This window comes from Pleurodeles waltl, chromosome 1_1, assembly GCF_031143425.1.
Source record: "Pleurodeles waltl isolate 20211129_DDA chromosome 1_1, aPleWal1.hap1.20221129, whole genome shotgun sequence".
In the NCBI taxonomy this organism is placed as follows: Eukaryota; Metazoa; Chordata; class Amphibia; order Caudata; family Salamandridae; genus Pleurodeles; species Pleurodeles waltl.
In genome coordinates, this window is record NC_090436.1 from 187,211,857 (window position 1) to 187,233,963 (window position 22,107).

The 22,107-nt window shown below is 42.2% G+C and overlaps 1 protein-coding gene across 4 annotated transcripts in view; it reads right to left on the reverse strand.

The window, feature by feature from the left end:
- The window catches only part of PDZD2 (PDZ domain containing 2), an 877,375-nt gene that overhangs the window by 711,015 nt on the left and 144,253 nt on the right, over nucleotides 1-22,107 (reverse strand). Inside the window, exon 1 of one of the 4 annotated variants that reach the window (XM_069220441.1) lies at nucleotides 3,874-4,285. The exons of the other annotated variants lie outside the window; for them this stretch is intronic. The gene's annotated coding sequence lies outside the window, so the exon portion shown is untranslated. Of the gene's footprint in view, nucleotides 1-3,873; nucleotides 4,286-22,107 lie in introns of those variants that run through there. 4 annotated transcript variants of the gene reach the window in all.

The window sequence follows — 22,107 nt, forward strand, 5'->3', positions numbered from 1 at the left end:
ATGTCCTCTGCCATGAGTTTCAGTGATTTGGGTGCAAAGACCTCTCTGCCAAACAAATGCAAATATGTGCCAGCTGGCTCAGTTCTGGATTTTGAGTCAAGGGAAAGTAGGATATATACTGCTAAATCAAAAATATATTTGTTCATAGCATACCTTGGACAATTTAGTCAGTATTGGACCACTGTAGAATCATAATTAATGTTTAAGTCTGGCAAGAAATTCACACTGTTCACTGGAGACTGACGGGGTCCAAAGTTGTCAGCATCTATTGATTGGACCTCTAGTCACGGTGGGCTCCTGGCCAACAAAAATAAAGTGGACCCAGTGTGTCTCTTATAGGTTCATATGGGCTGGATCCAATTCGGGATTTTAAAGCTATTCAGATTGGTTTAATGTACGTACAATTATTTTAAATACATATCTCTTATATAGTGGTCATTCTAAAACATAGCATGGATCCTGTTGACGTAGTGCAGAAGCACCTGCTGTAGACCTTGATCTTCGGAAGCACCGGACGTGCTGCATGGATACTGTGTAGTCCAGAGCTTGCATTTTGAGAGTGGGAGACGAAGATGTCAAGAGATGGGTGAGAGAGAGTGAGTGTGGGTGCATGTTGTATATAAATACCGGGATGGTGAGTGGGTTCATGTTTGTGGAAGTGCTGGGATTACCCAACTGTTTCTACGATTCTGCGGCCTCTTGGAAAGTTAGAAACAGCTGTACCAAGACACAATTAGCACACTTTGTAATGATTTAATGTCACTATGAGTACCAACTCTAGGGCAGAGATGCTTCAGGAGAGAGCCCTGGAAATGGGATGCCAAGTGAATGAAGTTAGAAGGGCATTATTCTAACAAGTTATAAACAACTCAATGGAGAAGTTCAAGGGCCTTGTACTTTTACAGGAAAAGTAGAATGTCCTTGATCAGTTAAAAGCAGGGTCAGAAGGTGAAAGAATGGAAAAGGAAGGGGAACAGAAGTAGAGTGGAAATCGATGGGCCGAAGAAGATGAGGAGAACTGTGTGCCGTACATCCCTGACAAGGGCATAACAATCAATTCAGCAGAAGGTGCAGTGTCAGCCAAGGCCGGCTTTAGTGCTGGTGGCACCCTGTGCGACAGTCTTTTTTGGCACCCTCCACCCTATGACCACCCCATGACCACCCCCTCGGATTCACTCACTACCACCTGGAAAATGTACCGCTCATCTCTCCGTAGCCCCCCCCCCCCTTCACATACATTCATTTGTTTTGAAGCGCTTGTAAAGGCTGGCTTTTCTATTCCACTGCGTTCTGTTCTTTGCAGCAAGCACTACTTTATGGTGAGTCAAAGCTGTTGCTAGACAAAACTCCAGTCCTTCTCCCTAGCAGGAATGTTAATTACAAGAGGTATCTTGACATTTTATTTGTTTCCTGAAGGCTGGACACACAATGAACTTTTCAGCAGGTGCTTTTAAATCTCAAGTTTCGAGAGTCACCGCTAAACAGCGCCCCCCTGAGGGCAGCGCTCCCCCAGTCCAGGTCAGCACCCGGTGCGGTCGCACCGCTCGCACCTCCCTAAACCCAACCCTGGTGTCAGCGGCCCAAGGGGCTCTCTGCAAACCAGTTATGGCTAGATTTTACTTTTCAGCTGGAGTTAAAGGCTATTTTCCTTGATTGCATTAGGATCTACAACACCCTTGCTGCACCGCTGCGCTCCGAAAAGACATTAAATGAATTGAATAAAATACATGCTTTATTTGGACATCAAAGTTAATGTTAAAAAATATAAATCACATTTACGCATCTCCTACCAAACTTAGATTATTTTAGTGCATTCAAATGTGACACTTCAAACAAGTATACTACAAAAATGGGAAGGACAGCAAATATGAGCAAGTATTTTAAAACAACAGAAAAATACAGAGTGGCAACAATGAGTGTCATAAAAGACCCTGATCGGTACAAAATATTATCCTAAGCCACAAAGCCCCATAGGTATGAATTAGGAACGTAGCCTGCGTTTTAGTAATGTGTCATCATGTTTCAGCTGTATGCACAGTTGCAAAAGGTTTTCTCAGGACACACCCACAAAAATAGTCAATCCAATATTTTTTAGCAACATGTAAAACAATTATAAAAATGATGAAAATTCAGATCCATTGTTTAAAAAGTCTTCAATGTTCTGCTGGAAAACAGGAGAAACATAGGTTTCTCAACTCATTATCTTTCCGCTAGACTAGATTACTCACTTCATACAATTCATTTAAATATTAGTTAATGGTAAGGGGCAACTTGAAAGACTGTATGGGTGGGATATAACTTTAACGTTTCAGGAATATGTTTCTATCCCACTTGGCCAGCTCTGCTTTTTAACTTTCCAAGAAAGATAAATTGAGTTGAGAAACTATCAGATAAAGTTCTGCAATTACCTACCTAGACACCAAATGAGACTTGGAAGGGTTCTTTGGATTATAGAAGTAGGGCTGCATCACTCAGGCTAGAATCCAGGCAGTGCAACTGAGCCAGTCATCCTTACTAGGTCGATAAACTGAGCACCGTAAGTTTAGGTAATGATAACAACTCTTATTAACAGTACCAGTAAACTTTAAAACAATGGTAGCAAGCAATATATATAGTTACTGTACACAACACGGGGGTCTGTGTTTGTGTGTGTATATATATATATATATATATATATTAAAAAAATAATATATATATATATATATATATATATATATATATATATATATATATATATATATATATAAATATATAGAGAGAGAGAGACAGAGAGAGATGCCACTATAATCGCATCAGTGTGGCACTGAACATTGGTATTTTACAGAGCAGCACACAATCAAATATAGAGCATCCGGAAGACAACCCATCACAAAAGGAACTGCACCCCTTAGATGTGGGGCTTGGAATGTGCGATAGAAGAGATGTTACCCAGCAGGTCTACAGAAGGTCAGCAGAGGCACCCAATGTGGGTCACTGGGAGGGGAGCCCACTTCTAGATTCACTTCCATGCTACTTTTAGCAAATGGCAAATAGCATATTTGTGAAAGAACTCATGCAGGAAAACGCATTAGTCCAGCATCTGGGATATTCACCAGAGCCCTCGGCCAATGACTGCAGTATGTGCCAGCGGTGAAAGGGTAAATGAACGTAATGGCTTTCTATAAAGTGCCCTGTTCAGACCCTTCACTAAATTCGTCTCCACAGACAGCAGCATGAATTCAGAAGCAAATAGAAGCAGCATATTAACTGGAATCTGTAATGCAGATTAATGCACAGTAGCTTTCCTATTGACAGCCTTATAAATAAGGCATCACATCCAGTTCAACTGAAAATTCAACTATTTCTGTACACAAATCCGTGTGCCACTAAAGTAGCTTCCACAAGACTTCCTAGAACAGGACGTATATTTTAATCCTTTAAAATAAAAGCAGTAGAAATTATGTTGTCATAGAAAACGTTTTCTGTACCCCAATCCCTGAAAGCTTAAAAATAGACATCACAATACCCAAGACTTTTCTTCCGCCTTCATCTCATAAAATGAATGACTTTACCACACATCTGCTGTCACCTACAACTCACGTCTTTCCTGCACCTTCTGCTCTCTCCAAATAAAATGTGGGAGTTATCCATACCTTCTCACCAAAGGCACGACCTTCCCACGCCTTCTGCCTTAGCCACACAAACCCCAATCCTTACAGAAAACCCCTGCTTTAACTTCAGGAAACTTTTGGCTTTCCGGTACCTCTTCCTCCCCCTAAAATACAGGGCTTCCTCACGCCTTCTGTCGTCTCTGCATAAAACGTATACTTTATGCCTTCACCGCATATAGGTCACCGCTTTTATGCACTTCTGCCACACAGGACTTTCCCATACCTTGGGTCTTTAAATCCCTTCAGTAGACTCCCTGGTCTCCCCCGGGGTCGCTCGCAGCTTCCTCTGAATTCCTGGGAGCAGAGGCCGCCGCCTGGGGGTTAATCCACGCACGGGGAGCGGGTTAGCAGTCCCTAGAGACTCTTAATTCGTCTAATCGCCTGCCTCACTCCGCGCAATCGCCATTAGAAAGGTGACGTCGTGGTTGAGGACTAAAACAAACGCTTTTCCGAGCGTGGTTTGTTGATCTGACACTTGATTGTGCGGAAGGCTTTCGAAGCAGCGCCGTCTGCCTGAGATTTCCACATCTGAAGTAAATATCTGTCAGTGTGTGCGAGAGAGAGAGAGGGAGCATCGCCCCTGCGCGCGGGAGGCTGTGATCAGACCGTAATCCAATCCCACAGCCGCCTCGCGCACTGATTCTCCTTCTGAGCGCCAGGGGCTGCTGAGAGGTGGCTCAGTGAGCTAGCGCTTTCCGCTACAGAAATGTTTCTGACCGCTTGGTCACAATTTCAACACCCAGATGGTCCAGCAAGTCTTTCGTCGTCCTGAGGAAGAACAAATGAGTACCACCGAGTTATGGTAAAACAAACATCAGTTTAAGTGGAAGGATGGCTCGGTACTTTGATTGGAAATCTGGCATGGCAAAAATAGCTTTCCAATCTTCAAAAGGGGATAAATTGGGTATTATGCACCACTTTCTTTGGCAATATCATCATTTTATCATTGTGACAGTAGGGATTCAAATATTATAGAAAATACAAACCTTTCTAGAGAAAACATCCCTCACTGAGCAGATCCCAATTCAAAATGTTAATTGCCTAAAAAATGAGTCTTAAAGCACCCTTTTATTCACACCGTCCTCTCTAACACCTAGAATAAAATAGTATAAATAGGTAATCCTGCATTTAGAGGTGTGCCTCTTTTATTCTGCATATCCTAAGTATGTTTTAACATTGGTCTTCACGTTCTGATGTATTCATTGTACGTGCTATAGGCCTTCAGGGAACAAAGCAGGCCTTGCAGAGGAGTTTAGCACAATGGAGATGTATCATCAGGGCCACTGGAATTATACTGCAAAGGAAGGATTACTTTATGCAGCAAGGTTCGCTATATTATGTAGTATAAGGTGGCACATTTTGCGGTAGTGTCAGTTTATGACTTTGTCATGTTTACACGTTAACACTGACTGCACACCGTATTCGTACTAGTTTAAAACACAAAGTACAGCAGTGCCAGTTTAAAGATAAATAATCAACATTTGCAAAGTGCATTTTGCTGCACACTACGTGCTGTGGCATTTTTAGCAACTTTAGAACTGTCTGAGATTGAAACAATTCTTATTGTTAATATCGGCAAATAATTCAGCAGGTGATGCATTATGTGGCAAATGTGGCCAGTCCATAATTATGCGAAAAACGCAGCTGCCCTAGACTCGCATAATCCCAGTGGCCGTGTACAATAAAGACACCTCACTAGAAGGCACTGTAATATTCAAGGTAGCAAAGCTTCCAAAGAGAAGTAACATTTCAGATTCCTGTAATCTTTTTGGGGTGACTATTTCCCTGCTGCTTTAGGCACAGTCAAGTGTTAAACTGACCTGTCGGGCACTCTGGCAATGCCAGATGAACAGGATGGAAAAGGACAATGTGTGGCCGTTTATCAGACAGAGCAAGCTGTGTGTTCGCAAAAAGACCTGTTGTCAGTTTACAGTGGATTTGGAGTTTGCCCATTGCTTAGCATTGTTTTGGCTTCTCGGTTACTCTCATCTGCTAGCTTTTTATTTGTTAGCTTGAGTGGGGTTTCCTTCCTCTTCTTGTGTTCGTCTCTCTTCTGAAGCATCACCTCATTATTTGTGTCCTTTCACTGCTACTTTTCAGGTACTACTTTTTAGGTTTGGTGTTAGAAAAGATCTTTTGATTTTACTAAAACTATGTGGCTAGAATTATATGGATGATATACTTATTTACAGGAGCTTTCAGCCACCAATCTTAATCCATTGGTCTTCACATTTTGCTTGTGTCCACTTTAGCATGCGGAAACGGGTCAGCCTACGTAAGACACTGGCTAATTTCACTTTGAGGCACTGTATTTAGCCCTTTTACAAGGAGCACATCTGTACAGTAGTTCCCTTCAGTGACAGTGTTTTTGTTTTTACTTTATTACTTTAGTGTTGCCTTTGTGTTTAGAGCCTGATGGTAAAGCAGGACGTTTTCCACCAAATGAGAACTCAAGGCATAGTCCAGCTTTATCAGTTCCTGTCTCCTGCTAATGGTGTTGTAAATTCCTTTTGGAGTGGCCTTTGGTTATCTTACTGCTGCTGTGTCAAACTGTTATTTAAAACATTTCCTATTTTTTAATATGCACACAATGAAGTTGCCTTCCCTTACTTCATGCTAGTATGTATTTTAATTGAGGACTACAGTTATACATTGTTGGAAAACAGCCCACTCTGAAGGGTCACACCCACATTTTTTGCCTTTCTCCTCTCTTTCTGACCTTAGTTTTGTTGTCTTTAGGACTCTGAGCAATTGACCTCTGCTAACCAGTGCTAAAGTGCATGTGCTCTTTCCTCTAAACATGGTAACATTAGGGCTCATACACAATTGGGATATTTAATTTACTTATAAGTCCCAAGTAAAGTGCACTACATGTGCACAGGGCCTGTAAATTAAATGTTACTAGTGGGCCTGTAGCACAGATTATGTCACCCACATAATTCGGCTCTTAACCATGTCTCAGGCCTGCCACTTCAGAGCCTGTGTGTGTCATGTCACACTTCCATGTCGATCTGGCAAAGAAAGCCTCTTGCCAGGCCTAAACCTTCACTTTTATACATAAAAATATACTCCTAAAATAGGCCCTGCATAACCGATAGGGCAGGTTGCAGTGTATTTAAAAGGCATGACATGTATGTTTAAACTTTACATGTTTTGGTAGTGAAAAACTCCCAGTTTTGTTTTGCATTACTGCAAGGCCTATCTCTATCGTAGGCTAACACTGGGATTACTTTATTGCATTTTATAAGTGTCATTTCCAAATGGGACAAGATAGGTGTTTTGAGTTTGGTGTCCCTGGACTCACAATTTAAAATTACAACTCATTGTGAAGTTGGATTTTTAGTTGCAAGTCTAAAAATGCCAATTTTTAGAATGTGGACATTTCCTTACTTAAACCATTCTGTGCCTTTTGCGCCTGTCTCCAATACATGTCTGGGGTGGGTGACAACTGGCCTTTGAGCATTGCCTCCAGACAGCCACATACAAAGGGAGCTTAGTTGTGACTGATAGGCCATTCACTTCCTGATGGCCCATCACCAGGCTGGTGGATTTTCCTGTGCTGGATAGGAGGAAGGCTATGTCACTTGCATCTGAAAGGGCTGGGCCTGTTCCCACACAAAGAGCTGCATACTCCCATCCCCACCACCCCCATAGTGAGCCTGGAGCCAGGGCAGGACGGGCAGGGACCAAGTGCACTTCAGAGCTTTTACTACTTGAATTCCACCCCACTTCAAAGGCACAACTGGGTATAAGTACTGGACCCCTGACATCACCAACTCAGTACACTTCTGTGGATGTGTGTTCTCTGCCAGGAAGGGGAACTGCTTTGCTGAAAGGACTGCAACTCTGCTGGACTACTGCTTTGCTGAACTCTGCTTTGCCATGCTCCTGCCTTGCTGAGATGCCCTGCTGCCTGTGACCGCAGAGTGTCACCAAGGGCTTGCTGGCTTGCCTCCTATTGCCTAAGTCTCAGAGAGGCAAAAGACTTAGAACTCTCCTGTTCCTACCCTCGGGCTCATCTGTTTGTGAGTCTGTCCTGCCAATTGGTGCCACCCCAGTCCTGCACCCCTGGGAGTGGACCTAGGGGTTTGATACAGTGGAATTGATGCATCTGCTGTGGGAGCAAAATCGATGCATCGCAGCGGTTGTGGGAAACCAGATCAGCATGTTGCACTTGGAACTGCTGCATCGTTTTCACGGTGTCTTTTGTAGTGTCTTGCATGTTTTAGAATGGAACCTTTCTGGCTTCCAGAGGACGCCATACTTGTATGACGTCATTGCTAGAATAGAATGTAATGGAAGCTTGCTTTAGAATGTTGGAATGCACAAGTACACGCAGAGGAATAAAGACATGTGATTTGCAGCTCCGTGTGTGGCTGCCACGCAAAATAAAGTTATACAATATACTGAGCGTTAACTGTGAAGGCGTATTCAACCAAGTTTACAAAGTGCAGTTGAAGACAATTATCAGATATCAAACAGAACTGCAAGGCAGAAATCTATCAGGTGTGAAAAATGCAAATTGAAATCTAAAACAATTAAGTAAATAACCTACCAAGCCCGAGTTTTGAATGTCAAGTTCAATCTAGTACCAAATGTTGACTATGAACAATATGTTTTCAGTCAAGGTGGTCAAAGAGTTGGCAAAACAACTGATGAATCTGTGGAAAGAATCGACATACTCATCATACACTGTAAGTTCAACTAATTTAATGACAAAGATGCTATGCGCCTGAGAGTGATCGATGGATGATTGTCTGATTCATTCAGACAACAAATGCTGAGAGAATCTCTTAGTCTGGAGTGAGTGTTGATGGCTGCCACCGCTGAGGAACATGCTGAGAGATAAGCTGCCGACAATGGAGGCCAGAGGTTCTCACAGTTAGTCAGACATGAGTGTGAAAAGTATTTTGAGACAAAAGTCTGAAAGACACAAAGTGATGTCTACACCCAAAAAGAAGTTGTGTTTCAGATGTGGATTAGCGTTTCCACATGAAGGAAAGTGTCCCGCGGTGCATCACAGTAAAAGACAAAATGGCCACCAGAACATTCCAGAATCTATATTCAGCACACACCAACAATGCCAAGTAGCAACATCATTTGACGTAAATAAATACTAAACTAAGTCAATTGTTATCTAAGTCATTGTCAAACAGTTCTTCAGCCTCAATAGTAAGTGAAAATAACGAAAGTGATTGTGCAATGTCAATGCTTACCTCAGAAAAACATGCACATGTCGGACTGGTCGCATGTGAGGAGAAAAGTCAAAGAAAAGCAATGAAATCATGCAAACACCGTCCAAATATTACATTGAAAATAAATGGATGTTCAATACCTTTCATTATCAATAGTGGTGTGTCGATAAATAAAATGCCTGAAGAGAAGTACAATGAACTGTCTCTGTTACTGCAGCTTACACCGTCAAAGACCAAAGTATAAACTTGGGCTGCATTGACACCCATGAAGAGTAAATGTTCATTTGCCGCAACGGTGAAATATAAGAAAATGAAAGTATAAGCAACAATTAATGTTCTTCAAGGCACAGTGCCTGCTTGCTCAGTTTCAACATGGCTGCTGAAATGGGACTGATTTCAGTAAATTACAACCTGAATGCTCATCACAATATAGTAAGTAAATTTCCTGTTTCATGGTTTAGTAAAGTTAAAGAGTATGAAAGTGAAAGTTCATATTAATGAGGATGTCTGTCCAGTTGCTCAGAGACAGACAACTTGCTTTTCATTTGCAAGAAGCTGTTGAAAAAGAGCTTGAATCATTAATTAAGCATGACATTATTGAACGTTCCACTGGTCTGATGCCATGGGTTTCTCCCATGGTAGTAGTGCTTATAAAGGACCATGAAGGGGCTGTACGCATATGCGTTGATGTGCGCCAGGCGAACAAATCGATTGACATTCAGTCCGCACATTTCTGACATAATCAAACAACTGAATGGTGCCAAAGTCTTCTCTCCACTTGATTTGAATAAAGGTTATCATCAGTTAGAACTAGAAGAAAACTGCAGATATATTACAACCTTTGCTACACATGTTGGTTTGTTCAGTTACCAGAGACTTAGTTTTGGTGTGTCATCTGCTGCAGAACTTTTCCAAGATGTCATACCACGCATCATACAACCTGTTGTGAACGCATTCAACTATAGGACTGACATACTGGTTTTTGGAGCTACACAAAAGGACCATGACAGAGCCCTCACACAAGTATGTTAATACCTCAGTGATGCAGGTTTAACTTTAAAAGCAGACAAGTGTGAGTTCAATGAGACAAAATTTAAATTATTTTGCTGTATCTTTTCTGATGAGGGTATGAAGCCTGATCCTGCAAAACTACAGGCTCTGACAAATGCTGAACCCCCTGGAGAAGTTTCAGTGGTATGTTCTTTTCCTGGAATGGCCTGTTACTGTTCACAGTTCATAAAGAGTTTGCCACTGTTAGTGCTCCATTACAAGAGTTAACCAAGAAACGTTTTTCTTTTAAATGGTCACGCCAATGTGAAAAGACTTTCAAGAGACTCAAACATGCCACAGAAAATGCTACTAAAATAGCTTGCTTCAATGCAAAGCGCCATACCGAGATTGTAGTTGACGCTAGCCCCGTTGGTAGGCACTATACTTGCACAGCATAGTGGATACCCAAATGTAAAGTAACATATTGCAACCTATGCTAGTAGAAGTTTACCTCAAACAGAACGTGATTACTCACAGTTTGAAAAGAAAAGTTTGGCTGTTGTATGGGCGTGTGAACATTTCCATGTATTCCTCTACAGAAAGCCTTTTACACTGGTGACTAAACATCAAGCTTTGTTTACCATCTTCATCAATCCAAAAGCTAAGATGCTTCCTAGAACGATGGGGACTACGATTGCAAGAGTACGATTATACAATTGTGCATCAACCAGGAAAGGATTACTGCTGACTACTTTTCGAGAGTGCCTATTCAAGGTCCTGGTACTCCATCCAAAATGGATGAGGCCTACATCAATTTCATTGTCAAGTCAAGTACACAAGCTTCTGCATCGTTAGCTCAGATTGTCACTGCTATGAGTCATGTTAGTGACCTTATAAAGTTAAAAGACATAATGACACATCAATCATGGAACAAACATGTTTGACCTCTCAGTAATTATGGTGAATATCAAAAATACAAGAATATCAAAGATTAATTGTCTAACTCAAGAATGAGATTCCTGCAAGGATTGAGGATACTGATTCCAGAGAGTCTACGACAAAAGGTGATAGAAGTGGCTCACAAAGGACATGGTGGTATTGTTGCTACCAAGAGAACTCTAAGAGACAGTTTGGTTTCCATACCTAGATTTTAGAGCAGAACAAAACATGATCTACTGTTTGTCCACCACCCTTACATAGATTACATAACCTGTCATCCCAACTTATTCGCAGCCAAGCATCAGTAACACAGGGTAAAGGGACACAATTCAGTCTAAACAATAATATACAACAGCGGACACTGTGCTCTAAGTTCCATATACAACAGTGGACACTGTGCTCTAAGCTCCATCCTAGATGAGGTTGTGGTGTTAAAACACATGCAGACCGCATTATTTCCACCAGCCTCTTTATTCTGCTATAGAGGCGATTGTCATATTCCATTGAGGTATTTTTCATAAATGATTTAAAATAGCTTTTAAGATTAGAAAAACTCATATTTTGGAAATCTACCAATTTTAAACTAAAGTGCTCAAGTGTGTTGTTAAAAATGGGGTCTTTGGATGGCAGTCAGGTTACCCCCTGTCCAAGCAAGGACCCTCACTCTAGTCAGGGTAAAAGAGAATCCCCCTCAGCTAACCCTGCTTACCCCTTGGTAGCTTAGCACGAGCAGTAGGCTTAACCTCAGAGTGCTAGGTGTAAAGTATTTGTACCAACACACACAATAACTTAATGAAAAAACTACAAAATGACAACACAGATTTAGAAAAATAGGAAATATTTATCTAAGCAAAACAAGACCAAAATTACAAAAATCCACAATACACAAGTCAAGTTATCAATTAAAAAGCAAAAAGAGTCTTCATGTGTTTTAATCACACACTAACACTGTTAGCGTGAAAATGTACCTTGGGTGCGTCAAAAATAACCCCGCACGGGCGTGTGTGTGTCAAAAAGGGCTTGTGTTGCGTCTATTTCACTCACGAGTGAGACCATGCGTCGTTTCTCCTTTCGTCGGGTCAGGTGTGTAGTTTCTTCTCTCCGCAGGAGAGCGATGCGTTGATCTGGTCAGCACTTTGGGGCCCGGGCAGGCCTTGCGTTGTTTTTACACGCCCAGCGGTGTTTGCGTCGGAAATCCAGCAGCACGATTATCCGAAAATCACGCAGCGCGGATTGCGATCCCACCAGCCTCCGTCAGCGATCCTGCACGTCGTTTCTCTAGCTCCGTGCATCGATTCTACTGTCGCATTGCAGACGAGCATCGATTTTCAGCCGGGAAGCCGGCGGCGTGTTGATTTTTCAGCCGCAGATCAGAGTTGCGTCAATCTTTTCCCCGCACGTCGGTCAGTGCGAGGATTTCTTCCTCTTAGGCTGCCAGCTTCATCTTTCAGGGTCCCAGGAACTGGATGGGCACCACTTGGCAGAGTAGGAGTCTCTCCAGAGACTCCAGGTGCTGGCAGAGAGAAGTCTTTGCTGTCCCTGAGACTTCAAACAACAGGAGGCAAGTTCTAAATCAAGCCTTTGGAGATCTTCACAAGATGGAAGGCACACAAAGACCAGTCCTTACCCTCTTACTATGGCAGACGCAGCAACTGCAGGATATCTCCACAAACCACAGTCACAGGCAGGGCAGCTCTTCTTCCTCTGCTCTTCAGCTCTTCTCCAGGAAGAGTTTCCTCTTGGTTTCCAGAAGTGTTCTAAAGTCTGTGGTTTTGGGTGCCCTTCTTATACCCATTTTCTCCTTTGAAGTAGGATTACTTCAAAGCAAAGTCTCTCTTGAATGTGAAATCCTGCCTTGCCCAGGCCAGGCCTCAGACACTCACCAGGAGGTTGGAGATGCATTGTGTGAGGGCAGGCACAGCCCTTTCAGGTGTAAGTGGCCACTCCTCCCCTCACTCCTAGCACAGATGGCTCATCAGGGAATGCAGACTACATCCCAGCACCCTTTGTGTCACTGTCTAGTGTGAGGTGCAACTAGCCCAACTGTCAAACTGACCCAGACAGGGAATCCACAAACAGGCAGTCACAGAAATGGTATAAGCAAGAAAATGCTCACTTTCTAGAAGTGGCATTTTCAAACACACAATCTTAAAATCAGCTTTACTAAAGGATGCATTAAATTGTGAGCTCAAAGACCCCCAAACTCCACATGTCCATCCGCTCCCAAAGGGAATCTACACTTTAATCAGATTTAAAGGTAGCCCCCATGTTAACCTATGAGAGGGACAGGCCTTGCAACAGTGAAAAACTAATTTAGCAATATTTCACTATCAGGACATATAAAACACATTACTGTATGTCCTACCTTAACCATACACTGCACCCTGCCCTTGGGGCTACCAAGGGCCTACCTTAGGAGTGCCTTACATGTAAAAAAAGGGAAGGTTTAGACCTGGGAAGTGGGTACAAATGCCAAGTCGAATTTACAGTTAAAAACTGCACACACAGACACTGCAGTGGCAGGTTTGAGACATGATTACATAGCTACTTATGTGGGTGGGCCAACCAGTGCTGCAGGCCCACTAGTAGCATTTGATTTACAGGCCCTGGGCACCTCTAGTGCGCTGTACTAGGGACTTACTAATAAATCAAGTATGCCAATCATGGATAAGCTAATTACATACACATTTTGTAAAGGAGCACTTGCACGTTAGCACTGGTTAGCAGTGATAAAGTGCCCAGAGTAACAAAAACAGCAAAATCAGAGTCCAGCACACATCAACAACCTGGGAAACAGAGGCAAAAAGTTATGGGAGACCACGCCAAGGATGAAAAATCTAACATGGGTGGTAAACATTTGTCATCAGTATACGATCACACCTTACTGAATTGAAACATTCTACACTTACAAGCATACTCATGGTGTTCTCCTTCGAGTGGAAAAGATGATATCTCCCAACGTATTATGGCTGCCCCTTATAAAGGGCCTTACCAGACTCATTTCAATGCGTAGTGCCTTGATTGGTGCCACTGTATTTAAATTACAAATTGTACACAGAATCTCCCCCTCTACTATATGCATAAAATGCCAGTGCTCAACATTTCCAATTTCTACACCATATAAGAGTGTTGGGGGGGATTTTCATCCTATATAGTTAATAAATTGTTATGGTGTCTTCGCCTCATGGTGCCATAAAGTGCTTTAAGTGCATTTGCATGGGTCAATGCCTTCTTCATAAAATGTGCGTTATGTTTTCTCTCTGAAAAATTAGCTGAGAAAACTACCCAAATGCCATCTAAAATTTGTCATTGGATGACAGCCCTTAGTGCAAAACTGCATGATTTTACTTTTACTTAGGTTAACTTTCAGGCACACAAAAGTCAAGATGTTTCTGCAAACCTTTAGGTATTAGGTCTCATAACATAATATCATCCACGTAAAGCAGTGTCCCTATCAGATAAAACTCTACCTGGGGGGCATCTCCACCTACACAACTCATCAGCTCCTTGGGTCAGCAATTTACAGTGAAAATAAAAAGGATTCCAATAGGCTGCCTTGTTTTAGGCCATTTTTGTTTTTTTTTGGCTGGAGGCCACAATTACCACCGAGCATTACATGACACTACGTGGAAGTGTGCAGGGCTATAATCAGTTTTAGTAGGGCTTGTTTACCCAGATCCCTAAGATTCCTGCACAAGGTATGCCTGTCCACACGGTCAAAGGTGGTGGAAAAATTGAGCAAACATTGGCCAGCTTCTGGACATACTTTTCAACAATTAGATGCAACACAGTTATGTTATCCAAAGTGGAACAACTGTGCACCAAGGGCACTATTTTATTTTCTTCTGCCCAGCCCCGTAGCTGGTTTAATCCATCTTTTGCAAACATTTTCCCGGTAGCATCTAGCAGAGTGGTTTGTCACAACAATAACGTTTTGCAAAAACCATGGCAGAATAAAATAAGAATTGCCAAAGTCAAAATGCTGGCAGCCAACGGTAGACCTATGGTTTTTGCCAATGCTTGTTTCGGTTTAGTAAAGCACTCCATAAGAGTTCTTGTGTTTTTCAACTTTTAAGTACTTATCTTCACTTCTCTTTCTGCTCTGTGTTGCTCTCTCTTGCCTATGTGCTTCTCCCACGCCACCCTCCATATCAGGCTTGCCCTTGTGTGCTTTTCATCCATGTGCCCTTCCTTCCAGGCTCAATGTTACTCCCTTTGACCTATGTGCTTTTCTTCTCTTTTCACGCTCCATGTTGAGCTCTCTCGCTGGCCTGTAGTGTTTATTTCTCACCCTGTCCTCTGTATTCCGTATGCCCCCGCCCTCTGTGTTGCTTCCATCTCCTGCAGCCACCCTCGTTGTCGCTTCCCCCACCCGTTTTTGCACTACTTTTTAAAATGTATTAATTTACCAATTTAACTCGGATCAGTTTCAAAGGAGAGATCGTTTGCATTTGCCAATGTTTGTCTTTAACCCAGTCACTGCCTACTGGGCCAATAAAAATGACAGAATGGCAGACAGGCCAGTCCAACTGAGGTGCTACATGAATGTGCAGGAAATACCAAACAAAGAGGGGATCATTATTTTCACCCAGTTTAAATTACATGTAAGCGTGATTGTTTTTCTGCTGCAGATGTCTTTCTACAGACCATCAGCTAGGGCATTGATTCTATATGGACAACACTTTCACCTTTTAGTTTATGAAGACAACAGTCAGCATGGAAAGATGACCAGCTATCTACTCCACAGTGTTCGACACTACCTTGCTAAATTTTGATAAGTTTGAGCTTGAAAGAACTTTTAATTGTCGAAATCTTCAAATTATGCAAAAGAAACTGATTTATTTCGCTAAGTCTATAAGAAAGCAGAAGCTGGCTGCACCTATAGAATCAAATATTTTCGGTGGCCCTGCAAATGTTGTAGAAGCTGGTGCAGAGATGGCTTTATTCATATAGTTATATTTCTAGAGTAAACATTGCCGAAATAAATAATTATCCGACAAGTGTTTTTGGTCTATTTGCGCTGTATCCAGGATTCTTTGGTCCCAAGGGGAGCAGAGTTAAGCAAGGCCGGACTGGGCATCAGGCGCTTCCCCGGGAGGCTGGAAGAGAGGGGGTGCTTTTGTTACTGGGGGTCAATTTTGTAGCAATGCAGCAGGTTTAAAAGCGTTGCAGAGTTCCTTGTATAACCAACAGTTTTCAGGCAACACTGAAAGTACCAAGATAACTCTAGTGGTTAATGTACCTGCTGGAGAGAGATGGGCTAGTGGCAGTTTTGACTCATCTGAGGTAGTGTGGAGGGTTAATATGCCTGCTGCAAAGAACGAATACTGTGCAGATCACGGAACAGTATTTTATGTGCATAGCTCAGTGAGTTGCCGCTTTTGTCACTGAGCTCCTTTTGTTACTGTGCAGTTCTAAGTTTCAATCATAATCTAGCACAGTGTGCTATGAGCTGCCATCAAAAGCTGCATGCAAACCGCAAGGTACAGATTAGAGAGTTATATTTTTTCCCAGTCTTTGATTATCCTAAATTTGCTAAAACAGGTTTGCATGGGTAGAAATAAATTATTAGGAAGGTCAACCCTAACCATTGTGTTACAATCTGAATCCTGAGTTTATGCTTCCCAGACCAAACACTCTTAAAACATACCTACCAGTATGGATGACATGTGAATCCTACACCTTGTAGTCTCCTTTCCCAAGATTTTCTATACACTGATTTGCACACACATGAATCATTGTCTTTGTATGTGTGTGTGAGACAGTGTTTCAACACCCTATGCTGCTAAGAGAGACGCTATAAACAAATGAAATACATGCGAGAGAGGGGCTATGGAGAGTTGAGAGGCACTGTTAGAGGGCAATGGTGAAGGAATCGTTGAAGAACCCCACTAAAGATTGCTGTATCCTTGTGCGCTCTAAGGTCATCATTTGCTACGCTTTAAAAACTAATACGATTGAATACATAATGAAAATGTGTTGTAAAATGCAGCGTTTTTGCCATTTTTTCCCAAAATTTTCCTAACTGGGGAAATCCCACCAAGCCCCATTGTAGTGGTCAAGCTCGCCCGATACGCGCCCTACTGGGGCTGGCCTGACAAAATTTGCCATGGCTGCTTTGGGTTCCCAGTCCAACCCTGGAGTTAAGGAAATTTCCTGCAGCTTTTGGCACCTCAAGCAATCGGCTTTTTAGCAACCAGCACTGTGCCTGCTGGGACGTGGTGCTTGGCATTCCCATTAAAAGTCTGAAACAGAAAGTGCAGGAGCAGAAAGTGCTGTTACTTAAAAATCCTGATGCACATAAAAGCCAAATGTGGGAAGCTTGGCAGTTATGTCATTCATCTAGCTTGAAAAGTGCAGGCTGGGTTTAAAGCTTTTTCTGTCTGGCAGGCCACATTACTTAAAGCAGTGGCTCATATTTACCAATTTTTTTTAAAAGGTACTTATCCGAGGACAATTCTCTCTCCTCTTGTTGTCTCTCCTGGCTCTGATTCACAATGGTACTAAGGAAACTGCACAAGCCAATCCTGAAGCTGATTTCATGCTGGTAACCAACATGAAAGCAGAATCAGGATTGATGGGAGTGGCCTCTCTCGGTGCTCACAAGAGACCTGGGCTTAAGACAGCTGGGTTAGAGATGTTTAAAGTGCACGTCAGCTGGCCATCCCAAGACAGCCGGCCAAAGGGTCATGCGCGCTTTAAACAAGTGTGGAGCTGTCTGCTGCCACTCAGCAGCAATTGCCCCGCCCCGTCCAGACACTCCAGGATGGGGTGCTGAAAAATAAAGTTTATTATCATTTTATTTTTCCGTTCTGGGGGCATTTTCTTTAGCAGGGCGACCCCTGTATTCAAAATATTTAAAGGAATAAATACATTTGCACTATGTTTACTTCATACACACAAGGGGTAACAAAGGCCCCCACAGTACACTGGGTCCAGGGAACCTCCTCCCGGTACTTTGCGGGGGGGGGGGGGGGCACTTTAAGTTTCGTAAGGCCTCTGCGTACACAGTAAGAACTTTGGAAACTATAGACACTTTTTTGATCCTTATATTTAAATGTATGCTTAAATTTATTATTTTTGCCTTAAATGTGGCGTCTTGCTCTATTAGAAAGTGGAGAAAGACGGTTTGCTCCACATTTGTCTGACATAAAACCAGGTGGAATAAGGCTCAGATGTATTTTGTAATAACTTTTTTGCTTCCATCGCGAACTGCATAAATAAAACACTTTTGCAAAATCAATTGTGCCTATATTTTGCTCTTGCGAAAAATTACACAAAATCAAGACAAATCATTTGTTTCCATTCTGGTTGTATTAAAAGTTTGACGGCGCTTTCTGACACTGCCGAGCCGGAGGCCACTTAGTAGACAGCTTTATTATTTATTTCTCCGTCAGCCTCACGTTGTCGCGCGCCACCTCAGCTCACAGCGCGCCTGTGACGTGCAGCGCGCGGCCCGCTACCGGGCGGGAATGCTCTTAGGAAGTGTAATCCCGCCAGCTGCCCTATTTACATCAACCCCACCGAGTGCTTCCTGCCTGTTTTAATGGCAAACTAAATGCGAAGGGACAATCCGGTTTGCTGTTCATAGAACGTTTTTTTCGGCATCCCCTGAATCAAAAATATTTACTGGAAAATGAATGTTTCCAAACTTCTGTAGTCCAAATAAATAAAGGCAGGCCTAGGCTCTAAAGAATTTTAACAGCCTTATTCTGATGGGCGTTGGAGAATTCAAATTGGGTACAATTTGTTCTTGCGCCTCTTCAAAACACAGGTTCATGGCAGATTGTGTCCGGTCCTGAAGGTACTCGCAAATTCGTCTTCCAGGTTGGACCTGGAGGACTTTGCATGGCTTTAATACTGCACTGAGGGGTTTTAGTGTCCGAATATCGGTCCCAAAGAAAGTTACCTCATAGTATGACCAAGAGAAATCTTTCAATCGGAGTAAAAAAATGGCCACATACCATGCAGATTTGTTATTTCCACTGGGTATTTTTTAACCTAATTTTTATTGGTTCCTTATAATAAGCCTATAAATATTTTAGTCAAGGGAGAGCCACCGCATAGATTTTTTGAGCGTCATGCATGCTGGGTCCTCAGAAGCGAGAGGGAATTGGTATGAACAAGGTAGTGTGCACAAGAAATAATGCTGGTGTAAGTAGAGCTTTTGTGCAACTGGGCCCTGCTAGTGCCAGGAGCATTCACTTTTGTTGCACCTGGACTCTACATGTGCACCCATATACTGCTAAAAGAAACACGATAGTGTGACAGCACAACTATCTTCAGCATTATTACAGTAGGGCTCAGTTTACAAAATACATTGACATTCTACACTTCTAAGTTTTCTTCTACATTTTATTGTAGACGTACTTATTTTGTGAAATCCGCAAAGGCTGCCAGTAGTCCAGGAATGCAGCTAAATCTGTCAGTTGTCAGGAGTAGTCTTGGAAACATTTAGAGAATTGGCATCTATGCTAAATCATTTGTAAAGGCATTTCTGTGAGCAAGGCAGTGCTTAATTACACATGTGAAAATGTCTCACGATTGCAACTGTACTTTGTAAAAAAAAAAAAAAAAAAAAATCCCCAGAGAAAAAAAAACCTTTCTCCTTAGAGAAGACTCTTTCCCTACACCAGCTCTGGGGGCATTTGCATCTCATTCCCACCCTAACAACAAATGTATTCCAGTTATTTCTAGGAAGCGCATGGGCAGAGCAAAGACTTCTGAATACCAAGAAACTAACTAGTTCTTGGACTAGCCTGCAGAAAATGAGAAACAATTATAGAGCACAGTTATATCTTCAAGTACACTGTATGTTCGTTTTATAATTTAGATCTTTCTAGAGACATCTTTCACAGCCAGAAATCAAAGGACAACCAAAAAGGGCTTTTGGGGCTCATTTGAACAGTTACGTGTTTTGCATTGTATTGTGCATTTTTTAAGAGGCTAAAAAAGTGCCCCCTTTTTACAATTACACTGAGGAAAGTCTCTGATACAAATTCTGCTCTGGCTCTTGCCATGACTGTCATGCAATACAGCAACAACCACCATACATACAATAGCATCTACAACGGAGGCGGCCACCACAGCGGTTGCAACAACAGAATCCACAGCAGAGACTACACCCGTCATTATGGAAGGGACAGCAGCAACAAGCGCCAGCGCAGCAGTGACAACATCAGCAACCACTGCTTTAACTCCAGCAGAGACAACATCATTGACCACAGCTGCCACCATGGCAACATAAGGACCAAAAGCTGACAGCAAGGAGGAGAACAACAGTAGTTAACACAGATGGATAATAGTAACAACAGCAGCCAGAATATCAGGAACTACAACAGTGGCAAAAGCTATCACTAAAGAGGGATCACAGCAGCAACAACAGTTCCCCCCACAATAGCTGCCACAACAGATCCAAACACAGCCTGTACCAGATCACTGACCACATCCGTAATGACAACAGAATCCACAGGAGTGACCAAGTTGTACCAGAGCAGTGTCACAGCAGGGGCTAAAACATCATATACAGTGGCAACATTTGGTGAGCGACACCAAAATATCAGTCTCTCCCATTCATTTTTAAGTTTCATTTCAATAGTGTCCCTAAATCGGCCTTATCTCTGTATGCAAACAACTCGCTCATACCAGAACATACTCTGACAGCTCATCTAGCAAATGTAGCTACCCTCAAAGAAGCAGAGTGACAGCACTCCTCCCACCGCCTCCATCTCCCCCATTCCTTATACTGGTGGTTGAAGACAACCACAATTTCAGATGCATCACTTCATAAAGACCAGGACACCCCAATAAGTCAACACGTAAGCCTTCTTTCAGCAACAGTTATGGCAAAAGCCCAGGGCTTGGTCAGTTAGTGTTTAGGAACTCATGCTTTGGAACACAAACAAAACAAAACAAACCACATGCTCATCGGGAAATTCCATGAAAATGGAGCTATTGGTAACAATATTTGATTGTTAGTTGGTAGCACTTAATGCATCAACAGAGTAATTCTAAAACACAGGACAACTATTTTATCCTGCTGATGTGCCATTGGCCCAAGGCTCACAGGTTGAAACACTGCCTTCTCCTCTGACCAACCTCTCACAGGATGCACTGACCATCCTCTCTCCTAAGTGCTGAAAAGATGTCTTTACCTCCTAAACTCTCCCGCAGAGTGACTGGATCAGTACAGCAGTGACAAAAGTACAAAATCTGTTGCCTTCAAGAGGTATTAGTTCCCTTTTTAGGTCTCCACTAAAGACAGTTTTTGCAATCTGTTGCTATATCTATCTTTCTGAAACATAACATATACTTAGAGTGGGCTTTCGGTTTGTCAGCCCATTTCTCATGATTAGATGTCTTTGTTATCCATATCAGTTGTTTCCTGAATCTAGGAGGCTTTTGGTCTCAGTTAGTTCTGAAAGGATGGGTTGTTTCCTTCCATTGAACATTTGATGGGACTCTATTTGTTAAAGTATATAGCTAGCCTTACAGAACTCAGGCATTTTTGCTGTGTAATCCTTGCTTGAATACAGATGTGTAGCTGTGAAAATATTGGTAACTATAAAAGACAAAAAAGGAGGTCAAAGAAAGAAATTAAACTGATAATATTAATGGTCTGCTGGTATCCTAGACAATACACTTTTATGGCGTGCATGAAATATTTAAGGGAAACAATTACCCTATTGTTTTATGGTTATTGCTCAATACGGTAAAGATGTGAAGTAGAATCACATATTCTGCACTGTTATTAAGATAGTATAACACAGTAAAACACTACAAATAGGCAAAAAATGCATATGAGCATGAATGACGATCTAATGGATAAAGCCGGATCACTATGATACCAGGGAATGTAAAGAACGTAACTAGAGATCAGTGAAATTAGTATAGACTCTGGGGACATTTAAAAAACGTATATTCCAAGTAACTTGTTGTGAAAAGCCACAATAAGGAGAAAGTGAGCCAAGAGCACATTGAATAATAATATGGAAACAGACCAAACAATACTCCTGGAAACCTAATGCGTAACCTCTGACAGACACAGGAAATAAAAATTTGAATAGCTATAAATTAAGGTTTACACTCACAGAGGTGTGGTGGTAGGACACAACGAATACTCAAATAGCAGTACAAATTCAATGCAAAGAAATGAAAGTGCCCAAATGGTTCAACGAAGTTCGTAAACGTGCTGTAGGTAGATAAAACAAAATGAGAGTAAGAATTCCACTCTTTCATAGCCAATGGTTAGGGGGCATCTCTTAAGTGAATAAGTATTAGAACTAATTGTTGGGTCTGGACTATTTTGGGGATGGCAAGGTTAGGCTGGGTTA